This window comes from Pelophylax lessonae (assembly GCF_965119305.1).
Source record: "Pelophylax lessonae genome assembly, chromosome: 2".
NCBI classification, from domain to species: Eukaryota; Metazoa; Chordata; class Amphibia; order Anura; family Ranidae; genus Pelophylax; species Pelophylax lessonae.
The window spans coordinates 574,706,690-574,726,401 of NC_138769.1; the positions used below are offsets into that span (position 1 = coordinate 574,706,690).

The 19,712-nt window shown below is 42.5% G+C and overlaps 1 long non-coding RNA gene across 1 annotated transcript in view; it reads right to left on the reverse strand.

Annotated features, from left to right (window-relative positions):
- Nucleotides 1–10,241: 10,241 nt before the first annotated feature.
- Nucleotides 10,242–19,712, reverse strand: part of LOC309546386 — a 64,592-nt gene continuing 55,121 nt past the window's right edge. The window contains exon 3 of the long non-coding RNA XR_014224931.1: nucleotides 10,242–10,572. This is a non-coding gene — a long non-coding RNA (uncharacterized lncRNA). The remainder of the gene's footprint in view (nucleotides 10,573–19,712) is intronic.

Below are 19,712 nucleotides of genomic sequence, written 5' to 3' on the forward strand. Positions count from 1 at the left end.
GTGTTCACTGCACCCCAAAAAGGATTTTGATCACTGCACCCCAAAAAGGATGTTGTTCACTGCACCCCAAAAATGATTTTGTTCACTCCACCCCAAAAAGATTGTGTTCACTGCACCCCACAAAGATTGTGTTCACTGCACCCCAAAAAGATTGTGTTCACTGTACCCCCCAAAGATTGTGTTCACTGCACCCCACAAAGATTCTGTTCACTGTACCCCACAAAGATTGTGTTCACTGCACCCCAAAAAAGATTGTGTTCACTGCACCACAAAAAGGATGTTGTTCACTGCACCCCAAAAAGGATGTTGTTCACTCCACCCCAAAAAGATTGTGTTCACTGCACCCCACAAAGATTGTGTTCACTGCACCCCAAAAATGATTTTGTTCACTGCACCCCAAAAAGGATTTTGTTCACTGCACCCCAAAAAGGATGTTGTTCACTCCACCCCAAAAAGATTGTGTTCACTGCACCCCACAAAGGATTTTGTTCACTGCACCCCAAAAAGATTGTGTTCACTGCACCCCAAAAAGGATGTTGTTCACTGCACCCCAAAAAGGATTTTGTTCACTGCACCCCAAAAAGATTGTGTTCACTGCACCCCACAAAGGATTTTGTTCACTGCACCCCACAAAGATTGTGTTCACTGCACACCAAAAAGGATTGTGTTCACTGCACCCCAAAAAGATTTTGTTCACTGCAGCCCAAAAAGATTGTGTTCACTGCAGCCCAAAAAGATTGTGTTCACTGCAGCCCAAAAAGATTGTGTTCACTGCAGCCCAAAAAGATTGTGTTCACTGCAGCTCACACACAGAAAAATGGATGTGGATCACTGACACCTGCCTATCTCCAATCCCACACCACACAGCAATATCGATTGTAGTTTGTAGAACACAGTTTCCCTAAAATTCAGCAGACTCTGTCCCTAACAGGATTGAGAAGAGATCGTAGATCAGGATTGAGTGCAGATTCACCCCACCCCCCACACAGCAATATCGATTGTAGTTTGTAGAAGACACTGACCCTATAATTCAGCAGACTCTATCCCTAAAATGCCTACAACTCGCCCTGCCTAAACACTCCGACCTGTCCCTCAATTCTATCCGGACACAAATGGTTTTTTCCTGCCTATCTGTCCCTAATCAGCAGCCAGCACATTGATGTGTGCTCTGTCCCTTAGCTAAGCAGCAGAATGACGCTGCTGCGGCGGCTGCCTCGAACTTATAAAGACTTGGTCACATGCTTCAGACGGCCAATCACAGCTACTAAGACATTTGCAGGCATGGCTGGGATGGCTTAAGGCACACCAGTTAAACGATTGTTGATTGGCTGTTGAAAGCCCGCCATGAAAAGAGCGCCAAAGCATGCAAAACCCGGAAATAAAACGACCGAACACGGATTTTTACCCGAACATACAGTAAAGTGTCCGTGTCCGTGTTCGGGTAAAAAAAATCCAATTATTCGGTACGAACACGAATAATACAGTCCGTGTTCGCTCAACACTACCATAGAGCAAACTCTTTGTTGTAGATAACTACGGTAACCGCAAGATGCATGTTGCTGATTGAAGCCTTGATGACCTATGGATGAGGTCCCCTTTTGGACTACCCTATCAACTGAGGGAGTTGGCAACAGCTGGTCGTAGGATGAATAATGTTTGAGATTGTTTATACTGATGTTTACAGGTACTGAGGCATGTGGAGTGTTTATACTGGAAGCCGTATACTTCATTCCACAATCATAGTATTAAAATTGTTAACTGTATATGTTCTATTGTAGAGCTTGACTGTAATCTGCTTTCCTGAAGAAGCAGGCATTTGACCCGTGAAGCGCAACTGCGTCGGAAGCAAGCTAGTCATCACCAGATCCAATAAGGAGTAATGATCCAATTTCACATTGCGGAGTATTAATGTAACCTGTACATGGAATTATGTGTTATGTCATGTCCTCATTGAGTGTCTTAATGATTTTAAACTATGTATAAATACATTTTTGATACTTTTTATTAATTGGTATCGTCAAAGTCCTTATTTAGCTTATAGGGTCTTTTTGTGCAATTTCTCTGATAGGATGTGGTACCGGACATCTACAGTATGTCCAAACACCAGAGGGCCCTCCTTTGCGGTCCCTCCTCCCTCCCTTTCTTTTTCCTCTAAGCCTGAGCTGTGTAATCTGGGTCAGGTTAACTTTAGGTCAGGGTGGATGACTCATCCTGACAGCTCCTCCTCCTTATTTAGCTTAAAGGGTCTTTTTGTGCAACAGCTCAGGCTTAGTCCTGAGCTTAACATAAGTTTTAGCTACACTAAGTGGAGCAGCAGGGGTGGAGCTCAGCTCTAAGATAAAGAAGTTGATGCTAAAATGTAACCAGTCTGCCCAGAAAACTGTTTGGATGAGTCAAAGTTAGGATACATGCAAATGGGTTTTTTCGCCGGTCAGCATCAAATCCTCATGTTTTCGGGGGCACAAGAGGCACAGGTGCAGCATCTAGTCTCACTCCCAGCAGTCTTTCAAAATCAAATTACTGAAATGCCACTTGATTGGTCCGTGGCACCCCTGCCTCTTGCTGATGTCACTCCCAGTCTGGCGGCTCCAGTGTTCCACGCTGGTTAATGCCACCTCCAGCCTGCTTTCTGCTGCTCTCTGCTGTTCCACCACGAGCACACCAGTCACAAAAGTACCTTACCATTCAGGACCTTCATTGATGACCCTGGGAAGCCTAGTTACACCAGCCACAGACCACTAGATATGCCTACTTATTTTATACTTGTTGTAAGTTGCCAATTGGCTTTTAAATAAAGCTGCTACACTTAATCTGGCACCCCCTTGTGTTCCACTGAGGTTGCACAACTAATACACATATATTTTTGGACTTTTATGGACTTGTCTCATTTGGACTTTTAATCATAGGCTTTTGTGCATACCTTTACAGCATATCAGTTTTCCTGCGCCACTGAATTTTTTTAGTTACTGACTGAAATGTGCAGTTGCTGGACACAGATGGAAGCTGTACTAAGTGGTACTTGTGTTTGGGACCATATGTATTCAGGGATGTATGTCCTGAAAACAGAATTACTGCGTTCGGGGCATATACTCCTGAACACATATCACCTTACAGTATCCAGACGCATTCAGCCTCCGCATACCTTAGCCTGTCACAGATTTTGATAGGATGCTGAGCTACTAACTCAACAACTGTAATAATTTGTAGTACAAATCAGAGGACACCAAATCGGCCTTAGACCTTGTTTACATTGGCATTAGAAACAGGCATTTTGGGCGTGCATTTGCCACTCCCTGAATGCCTGGCAAAGCGGCCTTTAATGGATAATATGGACAGAGCTGTTCACATTTGAAATACAGTGCATCCGGAAAGTATTCACAGCACTACACTTTTTTCACATTTTGTTATGTTACGGACTTATTCCAAAATTTATCGTTGTGTGACATGATCCCCTGATGACGTCAGCACGGCCTGGCGAAACGTGCATCGGGAGCGTGAGACCGTAGAGTTCCGGGTTGGCGGAACGCTGGCGTGGAGTGGCGTTCCATCCACCGAACCCGTCGATTGTTGTATCTGTATTTGAATGCGGAATTTCAAGTGTAATTGAGTAAGTGCAATTTTAACATTAAACCTTCGTTATATTGGCATATTACACTATCGGAGTCTCCTTTCTATTTTGCATTTTGGATGTCCCTACAACCGGAGTTTCCTATAAGTACCTGGTCATGTTTCTTTGCTGATGAGACAGTGATAAAGATGGCTTGGAGCTTTTTTGGATATCAATGCTGATTATGACCCCCTGTAATTAAGGGGTCATATCCCTCTGGTAAGAAGTACCTAATCAGAGCACTGGGTGAAGGTCTTGAGGTGAAGGCTTTCCATCATTCCCACCAAGTCCACGCAGTTCACATTGCTGAGAATATTTATCACTTTGAATTGAGCACTTTAAGGACTTTATATATTATTTATTTATATATTAGCTGGTCTTCTGCTTTACCCATTGTTGTAGTTTTATGCTATTAATGGTTTTAGCAATTTAAGACTTATATTGGCTTTTACATTTATGCACATTAGCACCTTATTGTGAGTAATAGTGTTGAGTGCAATATTCACCCCCTTTTTTTACATTCATCACGTTCACACGTTTGTTGTTGCTGCTCGCAGTGTGGAAGAGATTCCCATAATCGCACACTCACTAATTTGTTATAGACCTCACAAAGTTTATTTAGCACTTATCAGTGCAATATTGTTAAATATTATCCACTTTGCGCAGTTCATTTTGGTTATTTCATCATTTTTTCTATAAATACTGTAAATACTTATGTACATGGGGTTTTTTCCTTTTTCAGCCAGTTCCTGTCTATGTCTGGCGTTAGACAAGGATTTTAAATTTGTCCAATTGCTTTTTACCCTAGTTAGCTTGATGTCTGAAACAGCCCAGACATTGGATTATTACATGATCCAGACATTTGACTGTCATATAATTAATATGGGCATCCTAGGTTGGCTTAAAGACTGTGCTGAAGTTGAACAATAGATCAACTTCAGCACAACCAACCTGCCTATAAATGGATCGAAATTCAGCTGGTTCCTGCTTAACTGGATGAATTTTGATCTGTCTATGGCTGGCTTTAGACAAGGATTTTCAATTTGTCCAACTGCCATTTACCCTTGTTAGTCTTGTGTCTGAAAGAGCTTAGACTTTGGATTATTACATGATTGGGACATTTTACTGTCATATAATTTTTATGGACACCCTAGGTTGGCCTAAAGATTACACTAACAGCAATGTTGAGGCATTTTTAAGCATTTACGAAAATGGACAAACGGATCAGGGCAATCTACCATTATCAGTTTACATAATTTCACTCTTTTAATAGGAACTCTTGATAGTAGACTGATCAGTAGTTCTTGCAACATAGCTGGGTGAGAATTGTTGAAAATTCCAGAAAACTGATGTGTATATTGGCCAGCATAGACAAGATGGGGACACTTCAAAGCCAGGTTACTGAATCCACACAGACTGTAGATTTCACACAATGGGATTCTCTTACCTAGTTTTATTTTAGGCAAAAAAGAAATACAGATAACCAAATAAAGTTGGCATAGCATATATACCCAACAAATGCTCAAAAACTGAAAAAAGTACATGTTTTTTATATTTTTTTCTTCCCTGGTATAATGTTTTCTTATATAAGGCATGTATATATAATGTTGCTGGTCTTTCGGGGTACTTTAATTTTCATTTCAGTCTATGCCATTGTTTGTAAACGACCATTTTATAGGATACCTACCTATACTGAAAATGAATATTCACAACCTCTAATCACTGATCTGATAGCTTTGTGCTTTGTGTTCTTATGAACTTCCTCCTATAAGTTCAGAATGGATGAGACTCACTTTATTGGAACATCAAGTAATCAAGGAGCTAAGAAAGCAGGTTGGTTCATGAGAGGTTTTGGGCTTGACAGTTTGCTGATGTGACCTGATCTTTTAGAAAGGAAATGAGGTAAGAAAGGCTTAAAGGAATTACTGCTAAAAACAGTCACCCTATGCAATTATCTGACCCAGTTTCATTAACACTCAGGAGAGAAATGGGCCAAGCACATGGCAGTGTAAGACAGATAAAGGGGTCTAATATGATGCAAGGAGCACTGTTGTGCTGTAATCTACAGTACGTAATAATTATATTTGTTTACAAGTCTAAAGCTCCTCTAGGCAGATGAAAAGTGTAATCTGGTTGGATGCAATGGGTTATGGTATTTACCCGTTTCATAACAGACACCTCAGAGTGGTAAAAAGCAGTTTAGAGATGAAGATGATTGGCAGGAATAAGGACCATATTCAAGCTTTGCAGTGAGGAAATAATTCTGGGTTCCATACAGCAAGTATACCCCCTTAACTTTGGATAACAAAAAAGAAAGGCTATGTGCAATAGGTCGGTCCTTTGTAGAGAGAGAAAAATGATTTATTTGTGGTACAGAGCACTGTGAACTGTTTCATAGATTCAATGAACAGAGAAGTACACAGTAAATCTGATTACATTCTGGCCTTCTTAAATGAGAGTGCTGCAAAGAAGATCTGTTCCTGTTGACCACAGCAACCAGCTGGATTCTCCCATTTGTTCTGTTAGTGAAGTAGGAGACTGAAAGTAAAACTTTAAATATAATGAAAAGTAAGAATAATCCTTTATCCACCACGATAACATTTATAGCTACTAACACCAGGGATAGTTGGTCCAGGAATATCAAATTGCCTTCTGGCGGACCAGGAAGGATTTTTTCTCTTGCTACAGCAAGTTGGACCATGCTTCATAGAGGTTTTTTTTGCCTCCCTCTGAATGAACTGTGTATATGAAGGTTTTCAATTACTTTATTTTGCTATTGGTTGAACTAGATGGGCTTGCACCTTTTTTCAGCTTGTCTATGTATGTAACTATGAAGCCAAATCACAAGACAAAACAAATGAATCAGACCTTTACCATAAATAACACTATTTATGTATACTGTAAGACAGGGCCGTCTTTAATATTGATTGGACCCTGGGCAAATATTTTCTTTGGCCCTCCAAAATCCACTTATTACCTATTTGCAGGCAGTGTGGTGCCCAAGGGGCAGCTGCTTCGGGCCCCACAACAATGACTGGGCCCAGGGCAGCTGCCCCTTTTGCCCTGTGTTAAAGATGGCCCTGCTGTAAGACTGTTATACTCTGTTTTTCTTGATTTTTTTAATCTGAAACCCAATGGGGTTGATTTACCAAAACGGGAGAGTGCAAAATCTGATGCAGCTGTGCATTGTAGCTAATCAGCTTCTAACTTTAGCTTGTTCAATTAGGCTTTGACAAAGAAGAAAACCCTGGAAGCAGGTTAGATTCTTTGCAGAGCTGCACCAGGTTTTTCACTCTCCAGTTTAAGTAAATCAACCGCAATGTATCTTTCAAAAAGAACGATGGGCATGTGTAAAGAGTATTTATAAGAGTACATACTATATGAATTTATTAATCACTTGCCGACCGCTCACATGTAGCGTACTGCGGCAAAGTGGCTCGTTATCGTCTAGTGACGTAGGTCTACGTCGTTGGACTCCTCCCCTTGTGGGCGGAGCGCGCGCGCCGCCAGGGGCTCGCCCCCATTGTATTCAGACACAGCGGGAGTCTGGCCAGGGGAGGAGAGGTGGTGATCACCGCCGCTCTTCCCCGATCGTCGGGGATCGAGTGAGGAGATCTGCCCGCTTGTGTAAACAAAGCGGGTGGATGTCCTAAGTGACAGGCAGGGACAGATTACAGGATTCAGCATAGCTGAACCTGCGATCTGTGCCTGTGTCACACAGTCCCCTCCCCCACACACGTCAGTAATCACCAGGCATACATTAACCCCTTGATCACCAATAAAAGTTAACCCCTTCCCTGCCAGTGTCATTTTTACAGTAACAGTGCATATGTATAGCACTGATTACTGTAGTAATGTCACTGGTACCCCCAAAAGTGTCAAAAATGTCAGTTAGTGGTCCGCCGCAATGTTGCAGTCCCGCAAAAAAAATCGCAGATAACCGCCAGATCGCTGCCATTACTAGTTAAAAAAAAAAAACAATAAAAATGACATAAATTTCCCGTAGTTAGTAGCTGCGATAACTTTTGCACAAACCAATCAAAATACGCTTATTGGGATTTTTTTTACCAAACATATGTAGCAGAAAACTAATTGGAGTAAAATGTTAAAAAATTTTGATTTTATATTTCTTTGGGGGGGGAATTTCATCTAAAAAAATGTAAAAAATATTGTTATTTTTTCAAAATTGTCGCACATTTTTTGTTTATAGCGCAAAAAGTAAAAATTCACACAGGTGATCAAATACCACCAAAAGAAAGCTCTATTTGTGGGGAAAAAAAGGCCATAAATTTAATTTGGGTACAGCGTCGCACGACCGGGCAAGTGTCTGTTAAAGTAACACAGTGCCGATTCGCAAAATATGGCCTGGTCAGGAATGGGGTAAAATCTTCCGGTCTTGAAGCGGTTAAAAATACGCTCATTGAGAATTTTTTTGTCAAAGACATGTAGCTAAATACATTTTGGCCTAAATATATGACAAAAATGTAATATATTGGATATTTTTTAACTGTCAAAGTAAAAAAATATTGTTATTTTTTTCAAAATTGTCGCTTTTTTTTATTAATATCGCAAAAAATGAAAAGCGCACAGGTGATCAAATACCACCAAAAGAAAGCTCTGTTTGTGGGGAAAAAAAGGACGTAAATTTCGTTTGGGTACAGCGTTGCATGAAAGCGCAATTGTCAGTTAAATTCGCACAGTGCCAAATCGCAAAAAGTGGCCTGGACGTAAAGCAGGAAAATCCTCCGGTCCTAAAGTGGTTAAGCACTACTCAACTGAATGCTGCATATACTTTTTTTTCCCACTTTTTAAGCAAAAAGGCCCCCTTCACATCTGGGTGTTTTGGGATTGTGGCAGAATTGCCTGCAATCTCAAAAAGCAGTACAATCGCAAAACACAGGTTTAAGTGCCATTATTTTTAACGCCACCTAAAACAGTGTGGCTAATTGCACCGTGTGAAGCTTGTGAGCAGGAGCTTCTCTTTGGGCGACTTGATGGACGTGATGCGATTTGCCATTGCAACAAAGCTGCACTGTGTCTTAAGTGCCATTGAAAAAAATGGCACCTGAACCTGTATTTTGCAATTGTAAGGTTTTTTTGAGATCGCGGGAAGAATCACAGCAATTCTGCCATGAGGTGTAAATGGGGTATAAGCAAATTAATTCAAGAAATGGCAAGTTATGGGTAGGAAACACTGTCACTCTGCTGAAAGAGAATCAGAAAAATATAGAAACTGACCTGGTTTTTAAATGTGTCATTCTCCTCCATCATTCACTACCTAACAAGACGCTGACCTAGGACAAGTATTCAAGCCAGAAATCCCAATTGCACTGGTTATATGCTTGTTCTGCATTACTAGCTCACATGACATCAGGACTCAGCTTTATTCATTCCAGTTTATATCATATTACCATTGTCTTTTTACAGTCAGACTGAGCAAAGACTTGAAAGTGCATGTTGGCAACGATGTAGCCTATTGCCAGTAATTTTGTGGTAGGCAATGTCCCTCTTTAAGAATTAAACCTCCCTTCACAGCATGCTTCCAGGAGACTACAGGGACATATAAGGGATATGAAGAATTACTTTTTTATTATTGGGAATTTGCGTAGTCCCAGACTGCATCATTTAAAAGGGCATGTTTATTATCAGATCTTGTTTTGTGATGCACAGAGAAGTGCATTTAGGACTTATTGACCTTCTTATTTGCAGGCCCAAGATGAAGGAGCTTCAGGAAACCAGGTTAATGTGATTATAATTATTTGCGGAGCAAGGCAGCCTAGTACATTGAAACAGTGTTATGATTAAAACTCAAGGTGCTTTGCAGGCTGTGTCCCTAGGTGGTAATCCACCTGTAGTAACGTAGAAAACCTGTAGGAAAAAAAGAGAAAGAAATTAATGCTGTTAGTTATCATTAACATCAGAACATTACCAAGAACATGGCAGCATAGAGAAGCATGCATTAAACATATTCATTAAAGGATAAGTTTGCCTTTATGAAAAAATAATATATGCACTTATTTTTGCAGGAAAAAAAAATTGCATTTACTAGTTATTACGGGAGCCTGCAGAGAATTGCATTCACGATCAGTGGATCATGGATCAGTGGGTGCAATGTCATGCTTCTGCAGGCTCTTCCTACAAATCCGTGTCCCTTACCTCTGAATGGACGGTCATCTTCAGAGTTGTAATAGGTTTGAATGGACTAGGAGTGCACTGATCAGCATGCTTGCCATTCATTGGAACTACAAGTTCTTCTTCTGCAGTGGAAGACAGGATTTGTAGTTTATTCATTAAAGATCCCTATGAGTTAATGACACAGCTCTATGGGCCAATTCCCACACAACTGCATCAATTTACAATGCCACAGCAGCTACGGAGAAGAGGAACCTGCCCACTGTCAAAGGGAAGGGGGGCTAAGGGGGAAAGGGAGTAAGCTTGAACATGTTACACCCTAAATCTGGTTGTAACATGTTCAAAAGTTGAACCTATCCGTTAATAGAACTTAAAACTTACATCCACAATGTACAGTATTTACCAGCTTCAGACTACTGATACACAGGCAGATCACAGTAGAACCAAAACCCCAAGGCATAAGTTCTATTACTGAATAAAAACTTTCCCTTACAAGTTCTTTTTATGCAAATCAGCATTTATTACTACTGAATGTTTGAACATTGTATTGTCAGCATTGTCCATACTTTTGCTAAATCTCTAGACAGATGATCTTATTTGACATTTTCTGGAAAATGAAGACTTTGCTCTATGGCCTAACAACATTCACAGGTTTCCCAGGCACATGTACCTGCTGCTCTTTATATTTACACGTTGCTTCATTTTCCAGCCAAAAATCAAGCAGCGTTATATCCAAAGGGCACCTGGACTTTGTCTCTTGCTTGCTTCCATGTCAGAATGTAATGAGTCAGCATCCAGTGACTGCTTCTCTCTTGTCACCATCCTGTTGTAATCTGGATTTTAAGGACAAGGAAAAATCCAAATATGTTAGAAAAACTCTCTTCTAAGTTCATATACATATATATTCAATATTGCTGCAGTATTATGTACAGAAGCAAGTGTATAGCATTTGCATCATCTTTGTTTAGCAAAATAGGATCTCCAGGTACCAAGACATAGCTTAGCTTATTGAATTCAGTAAGGGCTGATAGGCAAAATGAACAGTACTCAGTCAGAAAATATGGGGCAGTAGGCAGAATTTCTTTAACTTAACAATACTTAAAATATTTAAATGAATGACACCACCAAATTCTTTAAAGTTTGGAATAAAAGAGGCCGCGGCCGTTTATTATTTAACAAAATTTAAGATCAATAACTCTTTGAAATCTCAATAAACATCAGAATAAAACAACCCGGTCACCACGACCCAGGTTGCCATTAGCAGAAATTAAATACATCAAATTATTCATCCAACTCTTACATATTAAACATAAACGTCCCCCTTCGCAAAGAGCGAAGGTGACCCTAAAATAATAAAACTGACCGCGACAAAACAAAAGGGGGGGGGGGGAACCGCTGGGCTGTCTTCTTTCTTCTTCTTGACAGGCGATGTGAAGTCCCGTCCGTGAGGGGACCCCTTAAATGGCTCTGCTGGAAACCCTCGAACCAATCATAATCCTGTATCCCCGGCGGGAAAAACAGGATAAAACAGGTAAGGGGCTTATTCTACCTAGTTACTCGGGCAGCTAACTGTTATTTTATCGTCCAATCAGCTTAAAGTACTAGCTGACAGACTGAGAATCTGCCTAACAACTGAATCTGCCTATTACTTTGACTATAATAACCTTACCTGCCACTGCCCCAAAAATAAAAGAGGCTATTCAGCCCCTTTTCTCTTTAATCTTTTGCTAATGTGACTTAAGTTAACTAAACATCTGTCTTATTAAGAATGATTTTGTAGTTTATAGGCATTTCTCACACATCGTAAACTTCAACATATTCACAAGCTTAGGGCTATGAGACAACTGAAGCAAACCTGCCAACCTCATGCAATGACATTACCCTCTACACACATCCTTAGCATCATTGAATTCTTTCTGAACTAGTTAGCAAAGAGGACTCCTTTTCAGCGGATTACTAGATTTCTTATTTCAACTTCATAGGATAACATCCTTTAATAGTCCCAGAATAAATAATTTGTTGTTACATCCCATCAGAACATCAGTCATATGGCATGGCAATAATAAGACTCCATATCTAGGGTTGAGCGAACACCTAGATGTCCGTGTTCGACGGGTTCGGCCGAACTTTAAAAAAAAGTCCGGGTCCGTGTCCCGGACTTTTACCGAACTTTTCCCGGACACCGAACCCCATTGAAGTCAATGGGGACCCGAACTTTAAGGCACTAAAATGGCTCTAAAACACCAAAGGAAAGGGCTAGAGTGCTGCAAATGGCAGCAAAACGTAATTAAGAGCATGGCAAGTGCTCTGCAAACAAATGTGGATAGGGAAATAACTTAAAACAACAAAAAAAACAGAAAAATAAAACAATGTTCTTCTTCATCTCTGAAGGACGAGGCCCATATGGAGTAGGAGGGAGGTTGAGGTGGTGGTGGATGTGGCGGTGACTAGACATATGCCGGTTTTCGGTAATTCGATATATCGCGGTATTGCATAGCCACGGTATTGTTATTGTGGCATTTTTAAAATACCGAGTTTCTCTGTCAAGTCTGCCTGACTTGTGAATTGATACATTTCAGTGAGCTGGATGACTCATTCACTCACTCAGCTAACACCTTTCAGCATTAAGTCTCCTAACTATAAACAAAAATGATTACATTTGTATCTTTTCCTTCCCTCTGCCAGGGAGAAAGGAAGTTTAACCTCTTAAAGACTGGATCTTTTTCTGACACTTGCAGCTTGCAAGTTAAAATCAGTTTTTTTTTTGCTAGAAAAGTACTTAGAACCCCCAAACATTTTATATATTTTTTTAGCAGAGACCCTACAGAATAAAATGGCGATTGTTGTAATATTTTATGTCACACTGTATTTGCGCAGCAGTCTTTCAAACGCAATGATTAGACTTTAATGAATAAAAAAAAAAAAAAAAAACGTAACAGTAAAGTTATCCCAATTTTTTTTTTTTTTGTTACACAGAGAATCGTGAGAGAATCGTGATCTTTATTCCAAGCTAAAAAATCGTGATTCTCATTTTGGCCAGAATCGTGCAGCTCTAATAAATATATATATACACACACACACGCCTAGCAGCCCACATTACATTATTATATAGCCATCAAGCAGTGTCTGGCCTACCTGGTGATGACTGGTCCTGGCGCTCTGATCCGATGGCCTGGTCTTTAAAGGGGCAAATCCTTGCGATCCAGAAGTGGTTAAACCTGCAGGAGGACCGGTGTTTTTATCTATTAATGACTTTACTATTGCTTTAGGCCTGGTTCACATGTATGCGGGTTGGTGGTTCACATGTATGCGGGTTGGCGGTTCACATGTATGCGGGTTGGCGGCCCACATTTGCACAGGCATAGCAGCCCATTGATTTGAACGGGCTGCTATGCCCTCATTTTCCGCAGAAAAAAGGTGCATGCAGCATTTTTTTTAAATTCAGTGGCCTTGAAATCCATCCTGCTTTTGCACCATGCGACTAACCTGCAGTTCCTGCTCTGGCAAGCTTTCTGCATTTTTTGTATACGTGGGCACGGCATTTAAAAATAAACAGTTTGCGTGTGCAGCAACGGCAGGTAAGTCGCATGGTGCAAAAGAAGGATGGATTTCATGGCCACTGCATTTTTTTAAATTCTGCATGCACCTTTTTTCAGCTGAAAACGCAGGCATAGCAGCTCAAGCCCATTCACATCAATGGGCTGCTATGCCTGTGCAAATGTGGGCCCCCAACCCGCATACATGTGAACCAGGCCTAAAGCAATAGTAAAGTCATTAATAGATAAAAACACCGGTCCTCCTGCAGGTTTAACCAATTAATGACTTTACTATTGCTTTAGGCCTGGTTCACATGTATGCGGGTTGGGGGCCCACATTTGCACAGGCATAGCAGCCCATTGATGTGAATGGGCTTGAGCTGCTATGCCTGCGTTTTCAGCTGAAAAAAGGTGCATGCAGAATTTAAAAAAATGCAGTGGCCATGAAATCCATCCTTCTTTTGCACCATGCGACTTACCTGCCGTTGCTGCACACGCAAACTGTTTATTTTTAAATGCCGTGCCCACGTATACAAAAAATGCAGAAAGCTTGCCAGAGCAGGAACTGCAGGTTAGTCGCATGGTGCAAAAGCAGGATGGATTTCAAGGCCACTGAATTTTAAAAAAATGCTGCATGCACCTTTTTTCTGCGGAAAATGAGGGCATAGCAGCCCATTCAAATCAATGGGCTGCTATGCCTGTGCAAATGTGAACCACCAACCCGCATACATGTGAACCAGGCCTAAAGCAATAGTAAAGTAATTTATAAACAACACCTCCTTCAGGTTTAACCACTTCTTGACCACAAGGATTTGCCCTCTTAATGACCAGGCCATCGGATCGGAGCCGAGCGCCAGAACCAGTTATCACCAGTTAGGCCAGACACTGCTTGATGACCTATTTTAGGCCTGGTTCACAGAGTCTGTACTGACTGACTATATAATAATGTGCATAAGTGAACCAAAGCCCCTAAATTCAGCAATGAAATTGAAGTGAGGTGGAAATTTAATAATTTAAATTTAATAATAGAATACCGTGATAATACCGTATACCGTGGCAAAACCTTAATCAATTAATCGCAGCATGAAAATCTGATACCGTCACAAGCCTAGCGGTGACATAGGCGTGCGCACAGGGTGTGCTGGGTGTGCCTGGGCACACCCTAATCACCTAGGGCACATAGCATTGCCAGTGAGGAGATGGGAAAGATCTCCCTGGGACCTGCTCTGCTCTATTTCTCCTTGCCTACAGGTACATGGCCCCGATACATTACTCTCCCTGCTGGCAAACACATGCATGTGTATTTCAACTTTGGGGTGCACACCTTAATGCAATAGGCTGCGCACACCTATGGGCGGTGTAGGTGGAAGCGGCGGTGGAGGAGGACCAGGGCCGGATTAACAGCATCATGGGCTTGGTGCTGAGGATTTTGAAGGGCCTTAAGGGCCGTGCCTTGCCATGCACCCAGAGGAGGAAGGGTGCAGCCATGCATGCCTAATTCAACATGGGATGCTGTCTCTGAAGCCCATAAACACATCCATGCATCGCCAACTGTCCCTCCTTGTCCGGCCTTCACGCTGTGTGGGGAGGTTCTGAGGGTGCTGCCTGGGGAAGCGAGCATAGAAGCCAGACTTCTGTGTTTACAAGTGACAGAAGAGCGGTAACAGTGAATATGGCCAACCCGGGGCCTATATAAAAGGTAGGGGCCTGGAGCTGCAGCTCCAATAGCCCCTACATTAATCTGGCCCTGAGGAGGAGGACGAGGTAGCCAACACTGCTTCTTTTCAAAAATTTTAAATGAGGGTACACCCCAAAAGAGTGAGAAAGAGCAAAAATGGAACAATGGGTGGGTAAGGTCGGTATCCATTGCTATTCTGCATAAGGTACGGAAAAGTCCCGTGGGATCCATGCCTGGTTCATTTTAATGAACGTGAGCTTGTCCACATTGTCTCTGGACAGGCGGCTGCGCTTGTCTGTTATAACGCCCCCAGCCGTGCTAAATACCCGTTCAGATAATACACTGGCTGCAGGGCACGCCAGCACCTCCAAGGCGTAAAGGGCAAGCTCAAGCCATGTGCCCAATTTGGAGACCCAGAAGTTGAAGGGGGCAGACCCGTCATTCACTACATGTAGGCGTGTGCACACATACTGCTCCACCATGTTGGTAAAATGCTGCCTCCTGCTAAGACGTTCCATCTGAGCTGCTGGTGCTGCTGTTTGTTGTGGCGTGCTGACAAAGCTTTTCCACATTTCGGCCATGCTAACCCTGCCTTCTGAGGTGCTGGCGGTGCCCTGGTTGCGTTGGCGACCTCCTCCTCCTCCTCCTCTGCCTTGTGCTTCCACTGTGGCCCCGCTGTCAGATGGGAATGCCAGCAGCATGGCGTCTACCAGCGTGCGCTTGTACTCGCGCATCTTGCGATCGCGCTCCAGTGAGTGAATTAAGGACGGTACGTTGTCCTTGTAACGGGGATCCAGCAGCGTGGCCACCCAGTAATCAGCACAAGTTAGAATGTGGGCAACTCGGCGGTCGTTGTGGAGACACTGCAGCATGTAATCGCTCATGTGTGCCAGGCTGCCCAGAGGCAACGAAAGGCTGTCCTCTGTGGGAGGTGTATCGTCCGTGTCCTCTGTATCCCCCCAGCCACGCACCAGTGATGGCCATGAGCTGGCCTGGGTGCCACCCTGCTGTGAACATGGTTCCATCTCCTCCTCCAGCTCCTCCTCCTCCTCATCCTCCTCATCCTCCAGAACTGTGCCCCTGCTGGACAATTGCGTCCCTGGCGTTTGCGTGTGCAGGAACCCACCCTCGGAGCCCCTTGCGAATGACTGCCCTGAAAGCCTTGGAAATGTTACCTCTTCATCCTCCTCCTCCTCCTCATCCTGTGCCAGATCCTCTTCCATCATCGCCCGAATTGTTTTTTCAAGGAGGCATGGAAGTGGGATAGTTAAGCTGAGAACGGCGTCATTGCCACTGGCCATGTTGGTGGAGTACTCAAAACAGCGCAACAAGGCACACAGGTCTCGCATGGAGGCCCAGTTAAATTAAATAGCGGAATAGAAAATATGATCCAAAAAAAGTGTATGTATATCACACGTACACAACCACACTGGGCCCCAATTACTATTGTTTGTACCCCTAAAAGGCTAGATGAGGAGTAGGGGGAGTATGGAACAGGCAGCACCCTCAAACCTTCAGAAGTATGAGATGAACCCCAACAACTTGGAAAGGTGGATCTCTCTCACACGTACCGACACAGACTATCCCCCAATTTAACTGATCCCCAAAGGTTTTTGATTAAATAGCGGAATAGAAAATATGATCCCAAAAAAGTGTATGTATATCACACGTACACAACCACACTGGGCCCCAATTACTATTGTTTGTACCCCTAAAAGGCTAGATGAGGAGTAGGGGGAGTATGGAACAGGCAGCACCCTCAAACCTTCAGAAGTATGAGATGAACCCCAACAACTTGGAAAGGTGGATCTCTCTCACACGTACCAACACAGACTATCCCCCAATTTAACTGATCCCCAAAGGTTTTTGATTAAATAGCGGAATAGAAAATATGATCCAAAAAAAGTGTATGTATATCACACGTACACAACCACACTAGGCCCCAATTACTATTGTTTGTACCCCTAAAAGGCTAGATGAGGAGTAGGGGGAGTATGGAACAGGCAGCACCCTCAAACCTTCAGAAGTATGAGATGAACCCCAACAACTTGGAAAGGTGGATCTCTCTCACACGTACCAACACAGACTATCCCCCAATTTAACTGATCCCCAAAGGTTTTTGATTAAATAGCGGAATAGAAAATATGATCCAAAAAAAGTGTATGTATATCACACGTACACAACCACACTAGGCCCCAATTACTATTGTTTGTACCCCTAAAAGGCTAGGAGTAGGGGGAGTATGGAACAGGCAGCACCCTCAAACCTTCAGAAGTATGAGATGAACCCCAACAACTTGGAAAGGTGGATCTCTCTCACACGTACCAACACAGACTATCCCCCAATTTAACTGATCCCCAAAGGTTTTTGATTAAATAGCGGAATAGAAAATATGATCCAAAAAAAGTGTATGTATATCACACGTACACAACCACACTAGGCCCCAATTACTATTGTTTGTACCCCTAAAAGGCTAGATGAGGAGTAGGGGGGGTATGGAACAGGCAGCACCCTCAAACCTTCAGAAGTATGAGATGAACCCCAACAACTTGGAAAGGTGGATCTCTCTCACACGTACCGACACAGACTATCCCGCAATTCAATTGATCCTCAAAGGTTTTTATTGAATAGCGGAATAGGAAATATGATCAAAAAAAGTGTATGTATCTCGCACGTACACAACCACACTAGGCCCCAATTACTATTGTTTGTACCCCTAAAAGGCTAGATGAGGAGTAGGGGGGGTATGGAACAGGCAGCACCCTCAAACCTTCAGAAGTATGAGATGAACCCCAACAACTTGGAAAGGTGGATCTCTCTCACACGTACCAACACAGACTATCCCCCAATTTAACTGATCCCCAAAGGTTTTTGATTAAATAGCGGAATAGAAAATATGATCCAAAAAAAGTGTATGTATATCACACGTACACAACCACACTAGGCCCCAATTACTATTGTTTGTACCCCTAAAAGGCTAGATGAGGAGTAGGGGGAGTATGGAACAGGCAGCACCCTCAAACCTTCAGAAGTATGAGATGAACCCCAACAACTTGGAAAGGTGGATCTCTCTCACACGTACCAACACAGACTATCCCCCAATTTAACTGATCCCCAAAGGTTTTTGATTAAATAGCGGAATAGAAAATATGATCCAAAAAAAGTGTATGTATATCACACGTACACAACCACACTAGGCCCCAATTACTATTGTTTGTACCCCTAAAAGGCTAGATGAGGAGTAGGGGGGGTATGGAACAGGCAGCACCCTCAAACCTTCAGAAGTATGAGATGAACCCCAACAACTTGGAAAGGTGGATCTCTCTCACACGTACCAACACAGACTATCCCCCAATTTAACTGATCCCCAAAGGTTTTTGATTAAATAGCGGAATAGAAAATATGATCCCAAAAAAGTGTATGTATATCACACGTACACAACCACACTAGGCCCCAATTACTATTGTTTGTACCCCTAAAAGGCTAGGAGTAGGGGGAGTATGGAACAGGCAGCACCCTCAAACCTTCAGAAGTATGAGATGAACCCCAACAACTTGGAAAGGTGGATCTCTCTCACACGTACCAACACAGACTATCCCCCAATTTAACTGATCCCCAAAGGTTTTTGATTAAATAGCGGAATAGAAAATATGATCCAAAAAAAGTGTATGTATATCACACGTACACAACCACACTAGGCCCCAATTACTATTGTTTGTACCCCTAAAAGGCTAGGAGTAGGGGGAGTATGGAACAGGCAGCACCCTCAAACCTTCAGAAGTATGAGATGAACCCCAACAACTTGGAAAGGTGGATCTCTCTCACACGTACCAACACAGACTATCCCCCAATTTAACTGATCCCCAAAGGTTTTTGATTAAATAGCGGAATAGAAAATATGATCCCAAAAAAGTGTATGTATATCACACGTACACAACCACACTAGGCCCCAATTACTATTGTTTGTACCCCTAAAAGGCTAGGAGTAGGGGGAGTATGGAACAGGCAGCACCCTCAAACCTTCAGAAGTATGAGATGAACCCCAACAACTTGGAAAGGTGGATCTCTCTCACACGTACCAACACAGACTATCCCCCAATTTAACTGATCCCCAGAGGTTTTTGATTAAATAGCGGAATAGAAAATATGATCCCAAAAAAGTGTATGTATATCACACGTACACAACCACACTAGGCCCCAATTACTATTGTTTGTACCCCTAAAAGGCTAGGAGTAGGGGGAGTATGGAACAGGCAGCACCCTCAAACCTTCAGAAGTATGAGATGAACCTCAACAACTTGGAAAGGTGGATCTCTCTCACACGTACCAACACAGACTATCCCCCAATTTAACTGATCCCCAAAGGTTTTTGATTAAATAGCGGAATAGAAAATATGATCCCAAAAAAGTGTATGTATATCACACGTACACAACCACACTAGGCCCCAATTACTATTGTTTGTACCCCTAAAAGGCTAGGAGTAGGGGGAGTATGGAACAGGCAGCACCCTCAAACCTTCAGAAGTATGAGATGAACCCCAACAACTTGGAAAGGTGGATCTCTCTCACACGTACCAACACAGACTATCCCCCAATTTAACTGATCCCCAAAGGTTTTTGATTAAATAGCGGAATAGAAAATATGATCCCAAAAAAGTGTATGTATATCACACGTACACAACCACACTAGGCCCCAATTACTATTGTTTGTACCCCTAAAAGGCTAGATGAGGAGTAGGGGGAGTATGGAACAGGCAGC